This window comes from Ammodytes marinus (assembly GCF_949987685.1).
Source record: "Ammodytes marinus genome assembly, chromosome: 5".
In the NCBI taxonomy this organism is placed as follows: Eukaryota; Metazoa; Chordata; class Actinopteri; order Uranoscopiformes; family Ammodytidae; genus Ammodytes; species Ammodytes marinus.
The window spans coordinates 11,153,360-11,168,645 of record NC_137234.1 but is presented as its reverse complement, the minus strand read 5'-3'; the positions used below and the strand labels follow the sequence as shown (position 1 = coordinate 11,168,645).

The window sequence follows — 15,286 nt, the reverse complement described above, 5'->3', positions numbered from 1 at the left end:
TTCAAGCCAACACCTTAAGCTTCATTTTAATGTAGGAATGACTATTGAAAGATGTTTAGGTGATAAGCAATTCTCACTAGAGTAAAAAGTGTGCCTACTTACCCCGTTCTCCCCTATATGTTTTTATTTTTTTTCCACTTTTTATTTTTGTGGTAACAATTTATGGAAATGTACAGGATTATTAAGACTTTAAAGCTGGCTTAATCATTCTTAACATTATTTCCTCTTCCAGCATTTCCACAACGCTTAAATTAACCAATAATAACACAGCAATTCATTAAAAAGCTTCTCCCCTGCTGTTAAATGACACGGAGCACTGCTGCTGAGCATTATGAAAAGACAACTTTTGGCTTGTTTTATCCCAAAACTCGTCCAGATGTTGGCCATCTGTGGTATTGCGCCTGTAACTGGGCAAAGTACTAATAATGGGTCTATTTGGTTAACACTTTGCTAGAATTGGTTCAGTGCCTTGAGGCCACCATACATCGGCAGCGGCGCTGCAGTGCACGCAATGAGCCTGCGCACGCCCCGGAGTGATGCTGCGCGCGCCCCCGCCTGTGAGTGTTTGTGTGTCGGTGAGCTGGTGGGAGAGGAGAGAGGGACCAGTGACTGAAGCGGAGGAGACAAGTGCAAGAGGGCTAGGCGCTCAACGGGACTCCACGTAAACAGCACAGCAGACGGTATCGCTCTCTCGCAGGGGACTGAAGAGAGACGGAGCGGGCATCGTGTTTCGCACCGCCAAAGGAAGGAGATAAGGTGAGCTAAATGATTTCATTCACATTAAACACGTGTCGTTCAGCTTCCAGCTCCCTGTCAGGAGTTTGTGGAGAGAGAAGTAGCACATTGAGTTGGATGATGTAAGGTTGCCAACGACAACACCGTCCTCTTTACAGCTGTTCCTCATCAGCGAAAATATACGTTTTCTTTTGACAACTGAATCTCTCTAGAAAACACACACACACACACATACGTAAACACACACCATCGTGTCATCACGTTGGGTTTGGTCATCAGAGAGAGGAAGAGAGAGAGCAGGTGCAGGTGTGCTAGTCAAGAGCACGGCTGTCAAATCAACATTTGACACACAGGGCGCTAAGATGTTTAGAGAAATCCTTTTCACTGGTTTTCCTTTTCGAACCTTTGACATGATCAGTGCTTTGCTCCATGATGTTCATAATAAGCCTAGCCTACAATAAGGATAGATAGATAGATAGATAGATAGATAGATAGATAGATAGATAGATAGATAGATAGATAGATAGATAGATAGATAGATAGATAGATAGATAGATCTAGACTGTTGTATTTTTGGTCCTGTGTGTGTTGACGAAATTGCAGTCCTCCTCACACAAAATCCCCCGTGCACTAAGCTGATTTGCTCCCCTCAATGTTTAATTCCCTTCATATTCACATCACAGCTCTGTCTTGTTTTGGCATGACCGCCGCTCAGTTTGTTGAGTCTAATTTCCTCTCTCATCAGACTCAATCTGATTGTGATTGCCCTGTGATCTTCACCTGTCACATCTCATTTCATTTTTTTTTGTTAACCAAACAATTGCTTTGCTGAAAGGAAAAAAGGAAACCCAGTGAGTCCACACATTCCCACCCAAATCCTCTGCTTATTCCCCCATCCCTCCTCCTCCCCCTGTTGTCTCCTCTTGGTCAAAGCTTCAGCCAAAGAGGGGGAACTCAACCATCATGCAACAACACCACCCCCACCCCTCTCTATCTCCACTCATCCCCACCAGACACTCACTCACTCTCACTCATGCACTCACGCATACAAACACACACACACACACACACACACACACACACACACACACACACACACACACACACACACACACACACACACACACACACACACACACACACACACACACACACACACACACACACACACACACACACACACACACACACACATACACGTTACACAGCCATGCAACACACATGCTTCAGCTGCACACTTTCGCTGCCTGCTCAGAATGCCATATTAATACAATGCTAATGACCCCTCGCTTGTATTGTCTGCAGCCCTTGTTCCAACTTCTGGCTGAAAAGGGCCTGACACACTTTCTAGTAATGTTTATTCACTCCGGGGCAGACTATTGTTAATCCGTTTAAGAAGATAACAATATCCCCCCTATTCCATGCCTTATGTCTGGTTTGTATTCATTCAGAAACAGGCGGCAAAACTGTGAGATATCACTTGATGTATGCACGCTTGTTCTCGACTGTTAGTGTGCCTCTCTCTCGCTGGCCTCCTCAGTCATATCTTCTCCGTGGTAAAGTCTGGATGTCGCTCTAGACCAGCTATAGCCACCACTGTGTGCTGCTACTGGGACTCGCTCGACTGACATGACATTTCAGGCTCATTTGACCAATGTGGAGAAATTGGAATGAGATAGTGACCTACATTGTGCTGCCATCTTTACTTTCACCCTCAGCACAAACGGCACTAGGCGGGGAGATTTGCATAACTAAGGGATTATCATGACACACACACACGTTGGCTGGAGTTATTGTGAGAGCACCACTCAGTCACACTGCTGCTGACCCAAAACCAGTGGCGGGCAGCTCTGCCGCGCGGGGGCTATGGGAAAAGCCTGGGTGTTGGAGGGAAAATGCCACTAATTTGACTACGTGGGCCGGAGAAACACGCAGACTATGCTGCAAGAATTGATCAACGCTCCTTCTGTATGCGGCCGTCTGTGGCATTGTGAACTCTGCCAACCAACACAGGACTGGGACAAAGTGTCTCATAGACGGACAGAGTTGTCCTGTGTTACTTGTACTTACGTTGATGACACAATTTCTCAGAAGAACTGATCTGAACCCAGGAGACTTTCACTCGGTTGGTGATTCATTTCACCAAGGACGCACATCACTTATTTAGTAGAAATGTCTGTTTCATGTATACAACTTTCGCTGCAGCCTTTTGTTCTCGCTTCCAAATAAGTTTCTCTCTTCCAACGCTGTCTGACTTCTTGTTGCTGATGGTGCTATCTTCTTAGATCTCAGCAACTAACACTTAGTATAGCGTTATCATAACTAGTAGCAATTAGGACCAAAACTAATAGGCCCAAGTTGAAATATTTTGTGATTATGCTTTCATAAAGTGCTGCAGTAATTTGTTTTTTCACGGAGCACACATAGGCACGGTTGAATAACACACCATCATAGGTCACTCCGGCTTATTGACCAAATGATTGAGTGTGTTCTAGAGAGACGTGTGTACTTGTCCTGAGTGAAGATGACCCAGCAGCCACTGTGAAAGAAAAGTGCTACGCTGCTCAGCTGTGATGGGGCTAACTCTCTGGGGTGTGATGGAGGCCCATGTCTATCCATTAGTGTCACTGCAGTGTGTGGGTGTTTCCTCCCTACGGGCCTGTTACACACAGCAGCACAGCACACTGACATCGCCTGGACCTGCTTGTCACAAGCATGTTCATCTCATTTTTGGGACTGATGAGCGCCTCATTAGAGAGTACCACAGAGAGAGAGAGAGGAACAGTGTGCCCCCCACCTCACACACACACACACACGCGCACACACACACACACACACACACACACACACACACACACACACACACACACACACACACACACACACACACACACACACACACACACACACACACACACACACACACACACACACACACACACACACACACACACACACACACACACACACACACACACACACACACACACACACACACACACACACTGTTGTGTGTGGCTGTTTGAACACTTGCCTTTGTTGTAATTTCGACAAATTTATGCTGGGGGCAGAGGAGTGCATGCAAAGGACATTCATGTTCATTATGACATGTACACACACACACACACACACATATATACATGTTTCACTTTCTCTCTCCCTCTGTGAGCGGGGCCTTCATGGATGCAAGCTGGTGGTTGCAATTAGAGTTTCACACTCGGTTAGGCAACAGCTCTAATGGGGATTGACACGTTCCTGCAAATCCACTCCACACAGCTGCAACTGTTGATGTTTAGATACTGGACCTGTGTTTATAATATCAGGCGTGTGGATGGCGATATTGGGTGATTTATGTGCTGCTTATAGATAGACCTAGCCTGGCTCCGCCCGCCTCCCTACTTCCGCTCAAATTTCATTTTCCCTTCATAGACCCGATCTTGTTTTTCTAAATAATAAGATAGAAAGATGTGCAGGTTCTTTGCTGTTGTAATGCAACTTTGATTTTGTATGCTGAGTTGTTGCAGGATTGAATCAATAGTTGATCAACAGAAAATCAATCAACAAGAGCTGATAATAAATAATCGTGTAAGTAGTTTTCAAGCAATTGTCTCTGGTTCCAGCTTTTCAAGATTGAAGATTTGCTGCTTTTTCCTGTTTAATGTCATTTATATTGCCTATCTTACCGTTTTTGAGTATTGGTCGAAACAAGCAATCTAAACCCATCACCTTAGGTTATGGGTTCTTGTTATTGTTGTTTATGACTAGTGTAGCTACTTGCATGTTGAAATGATTTGGTAGCCTAAGACACATTATTCCCAAGTACCTGAAACAAAAGTTTAAGAGAAGACGCCCCAAATGATCTAGTTGTTGCTTCTCAAAGTGAATATTTGCTGGGTTTTTAATCTTCTTTTACAGTTAACTGGAAATCATTTGGACCGTTGTTTGGTCAAAACAAGCAACTTGATTATGTCAACTTCAACGGGTCATTCTAAGGGTCATTTTTCACTATTTTGGACAATCTATAAACCAAAAGAATAATCCAATGAATAATCAGCAGATAAATTAATAATTTAAAGAGGATTTATTTACAACACTAATCTCGTGCATTAATCACAGTAACCGTCTTCTTTGAATTAGATGGCTTTACTGTTTTTTTTTGGGCATCAGGTAATGTGCACAGATGGTGGACGAGTAAGGTTCAGTGCGGGTGTTCCTGGACGACCCATTGTGACCAAATGATTTCACCAGAGCTTTACACCACGGAAGTCATCAAGCTCAATCAATCATGGTTGCCCAGGAAACGCTATTAGCACCCGTGTCAGGTTATTACACCCCGTACTGAGAACAAAGCATTTAGAGATGCGCCTTTCTGTCCAAACCAACTACCAGGGAGTGACAGCAATAGGAGCCCCCTTTTGAAGTAGGATGTTTGGGTTAATGGAACGTAGTGTTATGGGTTTAATGTTCCCTCTTTACCCCCAGCAGAGCGCCTGACAGGTTAACTAGCTGCATGTACCTCTAGATCAGACTCTCAGTCAACCTTGAGTTCAGGGACTTGATATAAACATACGAAGATGAGACTTGAGATGTGTGCTCAAGGGTGTATTTTCAGAGTTCTCATAAGATGAGCTGTTGTCTTGCCACCCACTAGAAGAAGTGGAGGGAGGGGAAGGGAAAGTGGGAGTCTTTTGGAGCTTTCAGGGTTGCAGGAGGGAGGAGGGGTGGATCATGTACCTCAGTCGACGCTGAGAAGGGGCAGGGGGAACAAAGGGGGTCTGTTTTCTCCGTCTGTACTGGCGGGGCGGCTGTGCTCGCCGCTTTCTTGCGGCATAGGGGGGTGATGCAGGGTTATGCCTGTGGAGATCCACAATAGAAACTGGGCTGTTGGAGCCCCTGTTTTACCACACAGTTTTTGCTGAAGAGGACTGGAGAGTGTTGTCCTTGCTACAAACAGCCTCAAGCCTGCTAAAGCTCTGGCCAAATTTGGATGGGCAGCAGATGTCGGAGAGGTAGTTGGTGGCCCAGTTGTAAGCACATAACAAGGGCCACTGCTTCCCCATCCTGTCCTGGGAACAACAGGAGGTGGCATTGCTTCAGCTGAGTGTAGGCCGGCCAACATTACAGACCATTCAGAAAGAGTGTGCACTTGAATGCTTTCCACTCTGCTCTCAAGCATCCATTTTTCCTTCTATTTACATAGAGCTTAAGAACAACTAGGGTGCGCATCCCACTTGCTGTTGGCACAGTGTTGCAGCCCACTTGTGTTGTTTAATAGCACAGCAAATACATTGCCACAGCTCTTATTCTGCTTAAAAAATCAGAGATTTCAAAAGCGGGCCCTGCCAAGGATTCCTCCACAAGCCTCCACATTCTCACCAGCCTGTTGTTGAACCTTAAATCCTATAAACTTGCAGAATTGGGGGTCTGCAGAGATAGTGAAGGCATGGATTATCTTTGTCACCCCAGCACATGATGCAACAGTGATTGAATCAACAGGAAAGAAGAAGACACTTAGCTGTCAGCTCATGAATAAAGTTGACATGGAAACACAAAGTGGCTTTGCCATGGTTCAGGAGGCTTGCTGACCTCGAGGTCTTATTTAGGCCATGCCTTCTAATGCCCCTACCCTCTGCTCCACCTCCTACCCCCTCCCATACCCCAGCCGAGGGTAAGGCACCCATGTTAGCAGCTCAGCACCCACCACTGAAGGGCCCTTAATCCAAGTGGGATGACAGCTTGGCTCTAGATGCTGTTTCTGTGGCGCTGAGACCAATGGGCTTTTCTTTCCCTCTTTTTCATCCTTTAAACCCCCCAAACACAGCCGCAGGAATCCTGGGAAAAAAATTCTCCCGGGGGAGACAAAGGAACGGGATGGTAAACAAATCCAAGTGTAGGTCTCAGATTCCTCCATTCACCAGAAGATGAATGTGCATGTCCTCTGAGATATCAAAAGCACAAAATACAATGTGACTTTGGCGGCTTTGTCTTTTTTTTATTGTCCTGATGCCACGTGTTGTTAAAAAAAAACATAATCTACACCCAGATCATCTTTGTCCAGGCTTCAAAATGATTAGGGAAGATTGAGGTCAGAAAACCATTAGAATCATAAAATGTGGTGCCGCTGTCAAAGTAAATCCCCTTTCCTTCTTTTACACCAATCAGCTGAGCCATCCAGAGATCACATGTGTAGAGATGGAGTACACACAGTAGTTGCCATTAATACAGCAATGAGCATCAGGCATGTTTGTCATTTTGCATGTTGCAATGTTGATGTAAAGTTACACTGGGAAAACTCAGGAGCCACAGTAACACTTTTCCCAAAGTGTTGGGGTTGTGGTTCAGCCTCTCATAGATCAGCAAACAGATTTGAGCATTGAAGATTTCCGGTTATATTAACCATATAATGTGTCAGCCACCATGAGAAGTAAATTGCCTGTACATTTTGTTTACAAGTAAAAACACAATGTCATGGAGTTGAACGTGCTCAAGCAATGGAATAGCAATCAGTATAATCCTCTTGGTGGTCTGTGCATTTTCAGCACTGGATGTCTTTAGGAACTGGACAAAATGTTATTTCCCTAAAGACAATTCCTTGCTGTGGGCTAGCTGGACCACGCTGTGAGGAGGGAAGGATGGACAAATGGCAACTTCATTTATCAGGACCTTTTCTCAGACTGACTCGCCTGATAACCCAATCAAAAGTCTAGTGTGGCTGAGAGCTGTCTGGACAAACATGGTGCTTTCTCAGCTTTGTGTTTTTTTGTGTGGAAATATCAATGAGTCTTTGTCAGTGTGCCATGGTTTATATAGCTAAAGCTCTGTGGTGTTAAGAGTAAAGTCTCTCAAAGAATAAATGACACAAATAATCTTTAAGTTTGTGGTCATTTTCAGAAGCAAAAAAAAAAACATATTTTCCATATCTTATCACACAATACACCATTATATATGTGGAGCTTTTCAATGAATGGCATTCCTTATATTGGTTGTGGCTACTGTTGGTCTGGCACAAGTTGAAAAGACTCTGGTTTGAAGCAGACCTAATGCTCGGGTCTTCAAGGTTGGCTGGTTTTGGGCCTCTCCAGGGCTCAGGGCACAATGACCACATCTCTGTATGAGTGGATCCATGGTGGACATGTTACTCAAAGGACTTACTGCGTGACAGAGAGCACGCCCCCACAGATCCCGAGAGAGAAAAATAGGACACTTTAACTCATTGGTCATTTATGATGTGTCACTGAGGTGGAATTCATATAGCTCCTGCTTTTGAAGTCAGTATCTTGATTGTAGTTGACATTTTGGGTTATGCAGAAGGCTCAGCTTAGAGTCAAAGGGCACTCTTTAGATGTGCACTGCTGCTTTCATGAAATGTGGAATAATATATGAAATTGTCAATGTATTGAGCGGCTGCAGTGTGCTGCTTTACTCACTCCGAGGACGGTTATGCATTTCTATCAGCTATGTGGGCTGAACTGCACATCTGAAGCTTTAACGTAATTGTTAAAATCACAATCTCAGTCAAAATCTGGATTCCCGGTCATTGGATGATAATTATTAAAATAGCAGTTCCATTTCCACAGCCAACCTTTGAGATCATGATATGCACGCCGCTTATGGAATTATTAAAACCAGTTTTTTAATCTCAGCTTGTAGCCATGTGATTTAAATAAAGGAGCAGTCGATGCCCTGAGAGCAGATTATGCACTGATCTCTTCCACTGTCTGTCCCTGCCTCTCTCTGTGCCTTTGAATGTGTCCTTCCCTTCCTTTCTAAACCTCTTTCTTCTCTATCAATATGAGCACATTTCATATCTTAATTTACTAAGATGGCTTTTTATGAATCCATCGTTTATGTTTAAAGTCCTTCTCAAGTTCTTAGTAACTACTGTACTTGCTACTTTCAGAAATTTTTGGAGATGAAACAATGTTTTAAATTTAACTGCCAGCTTCTTTGTCAGTGAGATCGTCCGTAGGCTACATGAAGAAATATGTGTCTTACAGTTAGCTAGTATTCACACGCTTCACGAAGAATGGAAATCCATTTATGCTCATCAATCTGCTGTACTTGTCACTTTAATTTGAGGTATAATGTTTATTTTTCTGTAGAGTGTAATTTAAAATCATATTTAAATATGTTGTCAAAATCAGTAAACATCTCCTAGCGATCCGCCTGTCCGTACTGTGTATTCGCTGGGGGAAAAAATCTGGTGTTAATACACAGCCTAGGCTCTGTAAAATGGTATGTGAACAAAGGGGCCCCCTTTGTTTACATACCATTTTACCAAGCCACCATAGCTAGCAACATGCCTGTTGACAGAGTTTAGGCTGTGTATTAACACTGGATTTTTTTGACCACTTAGTAAACCTGTTACTACTACACTACATTTTCACCAACTAACTTGTCCCCATTACATGCCATTATCTGGGTCTACGTTTAAGTATTTCTTAATGTTTACACTGTCTTCAGTGGTAAAGCCTGGGGCAAACTAGCATTCATTATATTCACAGCATATGTTATTAATTTATGGAATAACCAGTTTCCAACAGTGTTTTTAAACGTTGGCGTTGTTCACTGATGTAGTGCCTAATCAGAACAGAATAGGGCAACTACACGGAGGTCGAACTGATTGGATTCTCCATGGTGAAAAAAAAATCTAATTACGTGTTAGGCGTCCCAAGTCAAACTCCCCAGGATTACCCTGGGCCTGCACCCAAAACCCAACCCTGGGAGTGAGTGATAACTAGACTCCCATAATCTGAAGCTATAGTGCTGACTACAGGGGGTTGTAGGGGCCGGGGGGCTGATGATGAAACCCTTACAACTGAACCTACCAACCCAAACTCAAGGGATGGCTGACATCAACACAGGTTTTGGTAGTTATGTCAGTCACGTCATCCTTAAAAGCAGTTAAACAGACCAGGTACATTAAGTTCAAATCAAACATCAAAATGTGAGATTAACCAAAGTGGAGGCTGTGTTAATGTAAAACACCACAGCAGCAATAAGTGCTTACATCTACGGTACTGCCAGTGTGTTTAGTGGGAGATAATGATTTCATGCAGAATTTTATCCGCATTGCTCACAATCCCCCACGCTTTGAAGTCAAATTAGAAGTGTGTCTGTATGGGTGGAAACGACAGATTAGAGAAGAGAAAATGTGCTTTGAAAGAACACTTAACCCACTCTCCCGCCTCTTCCTCAAATCTGCTCTTTGAGACAAAATAAAACCCTGCAAAGTATCTTTCCTTTTGTCCACACTTTAGGATGTGGGCTGGATGTACGCTCTGAATTGTAGGGCTTTTCTTTTCAATTCAATTCACTCACTCTTTTGTTTTAGTGTGCGTTGAGTGAAAGTACGCGTTTACTGCGGTCATTGCTTTTTAACAGTCCTGGAAAAGAGTCCATTTGTGAGGAGAATAAAGTTCACAACAGGACAGCGCTATTGATCAGGTGTTTGCCTAAAGTAATGGGGATGAAGGGAGGAAGAAGTGAAGAGGGTGAGGGGTCAGGATAGGGTGAGAGACGGGGAAGAACTATTGACCAGGACATGCCCTCCCTCTCACCAGGATACAGCCAAGTCTGAAATATGGCTCCCCTTCTTTTGATCCTGGAAACAAAGCACCTGCTGGAGGCCTGAGGGTATGTCCTCACCCTGTGTGTTTTCCTTGTCTCCAAGGTATCACTGACCTTTAGCATTGTGAATAAGGGCTCTTGTATTATCATTACAAGAGTGACTTAACTGGGACAATATCTTAGTTTCTGTAACAATTCAAAAAGTTAAATGCCTGCTAGTCTTCTTGCCTTTCTTTTGGGATTTGATTGAATGTGAGCTTTTTTTTCAGGTCAAGCATCAAAACGCAGAAGAGTAAGAGTCCAATTTGCTCTTTTGGCCTAAAAAACAAATGTGTTTTAGTCGCTCTGTTTATCTAAGCTGTGATTCATCCAAAGTGGGTCTCTGGATATGAATATCGAGTGGAGAGTTGCCAGAAGTGGCAGGGTGGTGTCCTTGACAGCCCTGGCTGGTTTAAAGAATGACAAGAGGAGTCTTGGATAAAACCTACCAGTCTGATCCAATACACCGCTATGACGGAGGTCCATTTGCTACCATAATGTCTTTTGAAACCATCCTTTTTTGTATCCGGGTGACTCATATTGTGTGGAATTGAAGCATAATGGACTAGGTGGCCACAGAGAAATCACCCGGGACAGCTCGTCATTGCACTTCAGTTTGATTGACATGGCACTTCTTTTTTCACATCAGACATGGTCAAGTTGTATAAAAGTGGCTCCTTTACATAACATTGGACAATTGCATGCCTAACCTCCTTCATTCACTACTGGGCCTCTGTGGATTCAAACCGGAGCAACCTCAACATATCTGTGTTTTGTGATGCTAAAATTAGCAGAATCTGAGGCATGTGCTTGATATGGTAATAGGGAAAGGGAATTGCATTTGAGTATTAGTTTCCCATATTACCATGGGTATTTGCCAGAATTGGCTTCTCATTTTAAAGACTTCTATCATGGTAGAAATGGTGTTGCAAAATATTTGACTGTTTGCAAATTCATACTGTGTTATGCTATATATTCACATCCCCAGTCTAACCATATGGTAAGCTTAGTTTTTGTTGTTGTGTATAAGGCTTGGCTCTATCATAAAGCTGATCGGGTGTGTGGAAGTTAGTCAGACTTTAACTTCGATTAGGTTAACCAGGCTCATATAACACAAGATACCATCTTATTAATACCCATGGGCTAATTTATATAGCTTCTGTCATGGTACCATGCAGTTTTTGCTCTACATCCTTTAATTCATATACTCAGAAATAAGCTCTGTTAATGAAAACCATTAAAAAACAATGCACCAACATGTCCCACAGAATGGTGCAATATCTGGATGATTTATAGTATCGTTGGTCGATTTGGCATAAATGAACTATTCTTTGACACAGATGTTTTCTCACACAGTAGAAGCTCTGCGCTGCGTGCACAGTGCAGCTGTAAATGTTTAATAGCGAGTCAAGGGATGAGGATCTTCTGTCTCTGTCTGCACAGTGTCTCATTCCCACCTGGCCAAGCTCCAGTACTCACTGCAGCATTCTGAGCCACTATGCAGCATTGAGTCGGATACAAAGCCTCTTTGGAGACTTTTGAGCTCCGCTTAAGTTATGCGGTATATTGACTAGTTTTGAGCAGCACTGGCCTCTGTTCTCAAACTTGGCAAGATTATAAAGTCCCTCTATCACTTGACTCGTGCACCTATACTTCAGTTTTTGGCTTGGCCGTCTTCCCTACAACCTCAGTGTCAGAGTAGTATGCAGGTCGTTTGACCACCACCCACCAGCCTGTGTCACGGTCAAAGCCTCAGCATTGGGGCGAAGCCACGGCTGTCCTTCAATGGCTCTTTCACTGCCGCTTGGTGACAATGCATTTTTTCCATGCCATAAAGCAGATGCTGTATTATAGCAGCACAATACTGGGCCCATCTGAAACTGTTTACCATGTGAATGGCACACCGGGATCAGGATGCCTACCACTGTGTGGGGCTTTTTGACTTGCCACTCTATAATGAGTACACACTGGAAGGAAAAGGACCAGGCAGCTTTAACTGGCATTGTGATCACTGCATAGAGAGAGGAAATGCAGTATAGAGTGCTGATCCGGGCTATTCTTCCAAGGCCAGGACTTTTTTATATTTACTAGAATACAGAGATTAGTGTGACATGAAATGAGCTTGTCAGCAGTTACACCCACAAAACATTCATAGGCAGAAAACTTTCAGGTTGTTTGTCCACCTGAAAAAACTTCCTCCTAATGATTGAATCCTATATACTGTATAATCATTTTTGTGGATTTCTCTGGCAGGTGTCCTCTGAATGAGGACGCCAACCTCTTAAGACCTCTTTCCCTGAAAGTCAACAAATCAAGAACGAAGAAGTGCAGTGAAAACAGCTTGACTACAGAGGCTTAGATGGTGAAAATAGAAAACAGAACAGAAAAGCCCTGCAGTTATATGATAAGCTTCCTTTGTGTGACTAGTACCTGTCTTCCTTTGTCTTGCTGTTTGTTTTTGGAGAGTTGAAGAGGCTCTCCTTGTTCAGAGTTGTCTGCCCCCAGGGCTTGTTGTATGATGTAGTCCCATAGCCCCTTATAAAAAAACAACTAAATGGACTTACTGGTAGTCTGTCAGCAAGGCTCTTAGTCACTAATTGAGCACTCAAGCAGAGAGGGACCTTGAAAGGCCAGAGCTACAAGGCCCAGACAGGCTGCTTGGTCAGGAACCCTTCAAAGTCAGTCTTCCCCACCCCAGACGGGATTTCAGGCCCTAGAAGGAGCTGCAGGAGCCAGTCAGCACTCAGTCCTCCTGAAGCTAAGGTCTCCTTGGCCCTCCACTCAGAGGGGTTATCCTCCCTCACAAGAGCTCTCCGAAGCCTCCAGTCCTCCACTGGTCATCAGTCATGTCAAGGACACACATCCGTTATGTCAAGAGCCTGGACAAAATAAGAGCAGCCCCACACACATAAAAGCCCAAGCGGGGACACATTTAACTACATTAACCCAACTCCAGTCCCTCCAGTCCCTCTTCAAAAGAAGGATGTCACTATGGGAAATAAGAAAGTGACTGTGGGTGTATAAACCAATTGTATAATCTGATCTCTGCCTGTGTAGCAGGTTGAATGCAGTGCAGCTGGGTGAATGTGCAAGTTGAACTCACTGAGAAAACCAGTGCTGCTGGCTCTAGTTAAAAAAAATTTGAGCAGAGATTTGTATCTTTTGTTTGGTTGGTTAAACTGAAGTAACTCAACAGATATAGAATGGGTTGCCATAAAGGTTTGTAAACATACATTCATCGTCCCCAGAGAATAACGTCCTCTGACTTGATCCTCCGTCATTCCATTATCTCTTATAGCATAAGAATGTTAGCATGCTGACATTGGCATTTAGCTCAAAGCACTGCTGTGTTCACCTTCACAGGGAGTGGAGCATGTATAAGCTCTTATTTTCTGAGGAACTAAACATGCAGCACAGTCATGTACACTATTTTTAATTAACTTTCTGACACGGAGAATTGGTGGAATACAAAGAAGTTTAAATAAGTCATTCCTTGCAGTTATAAATTATTTTGGTCAGTTTATTGAATCAGAAAGCATACAGAATCTTTAAGAATCTTTATACTAATTTGTCAATCCTCCATCCATCTGTCCATACAAGACATCTGGTGTGGATATAGGAGAGAAAACACTTTTAAGCAATATGTCAACAAATTCAGCCCAGGAAAAAAATCCCCTCTTGACAATTTCTGAATTAAAATAAAAGTGATCTATTCACCCCCCCCTCAAAAAAAAAATACCCATCCCATCACTTTTCTTATTATGCTGCTGTCTATGCTTCCATATGAGTTATTTCAGCAGTGAGCATCTGTCCTATTTTGTTGTATCATTTCCCTGAAGAGTACAGGCTTTCTTGTCACAACTGCAGCAATGTTAGTTTTGCTTATCAAGAATGAGGCAGAGGAAACGCAGACCACAGAGACAAAAAAAAACACATTTGGTGGAAGCTGCATGAAATCTGTGTGAATAACTGAGCATGTTAGCACAGATACAGGAGAAATCACATCACTGTGGAAACTCAGGCCCGTAAATGACAAGGTGGTCTCCAGTAAATCAAGTCATGGCTTTCTCTTTTGCCGCTTCTTCTTATCGTTTGGAGCCAGTGTCTCTGACTTGGTGCATTCAGGCAGAGCCTGTCTGTCAGCTCAGTTTTGTTACTAATTTATTCATTTAAGCAGTGGCAGCCACATTCAAAGACAATGACACACAAGCTCCGAGTTGAATTAACCTCAATAATTATGTAGATGTGTGGAATGAAAAGCCCAATTGTTACACACTCCTCAAAATTCCTGCCCCCTCCTGTGCTTGACATCCAAGTGAATACATTAAGAAAATATTCAAACGTACTACTTTACTTCCCTCCCCTGGAACAACAGTCCACTACATTATTTGTGTAAAATGATTTAGATTGTACCCTCCAAGGTCAGCCATTCTTGCGTATGTTTGCATTACTGATCATTTTCACAATAGTCCACAGGGCTAATGGAAGCATGCATCCATTGCGAGTGCATTATCCCATGCCAGTAGTGCAGGGGATCCATTTTCTCCAAACATTTGAAAGGAATCCACTTTAAGTGTTTCCTATAAAGACCAGGCTCAAAGTGGTAATGGGTTGTTTGATCAATACACAAGCTTTTCCTCCTGTAAATACCAGAGTTGGTTGAACATGTTTACAGTAGAGCATGAGATTCCATTATGTGGTCATTTGAATTCAGGGACCATTTGAACTGGAAGTAGGATGTATAGTATTTTGAGCTTTGTATTATTTCACTCTGATTTATTCTCACCACTAGCTAAAAGTAAATTCTTAATAGTCCTACAGTTAGTTTTGTTTATGTGTCATGCAATCTATTTCAACTAACACAGGGTTACACAACATTGCTATACATCCAACATATATAATAATTGCATTTACAAATGTTCTGCCTTCCTCTGTTTTATAC

The 15,286-nt window shown here is 43.1% G+C and overlaps 1 protein-coding gene across 1 annotated transcript in view; it reads left to right on the top strand.

Moving 5' to 3' along the window:
* The first annotated feature begins 641 nt into the window (after positions 1–641).
* The window catches only part of nrcamb (neuronal cell adhesion molecule b), a 65,707-nt gene continuing 51,062 nt past the window's right edge, over positions 642–15,286 (top strand). The window contains 1 exon segment of the mRNA XM_080028277.1: positions 642–756. The gene's annotated coding sequence lies outside the window, so the exon portion shown is untranslated.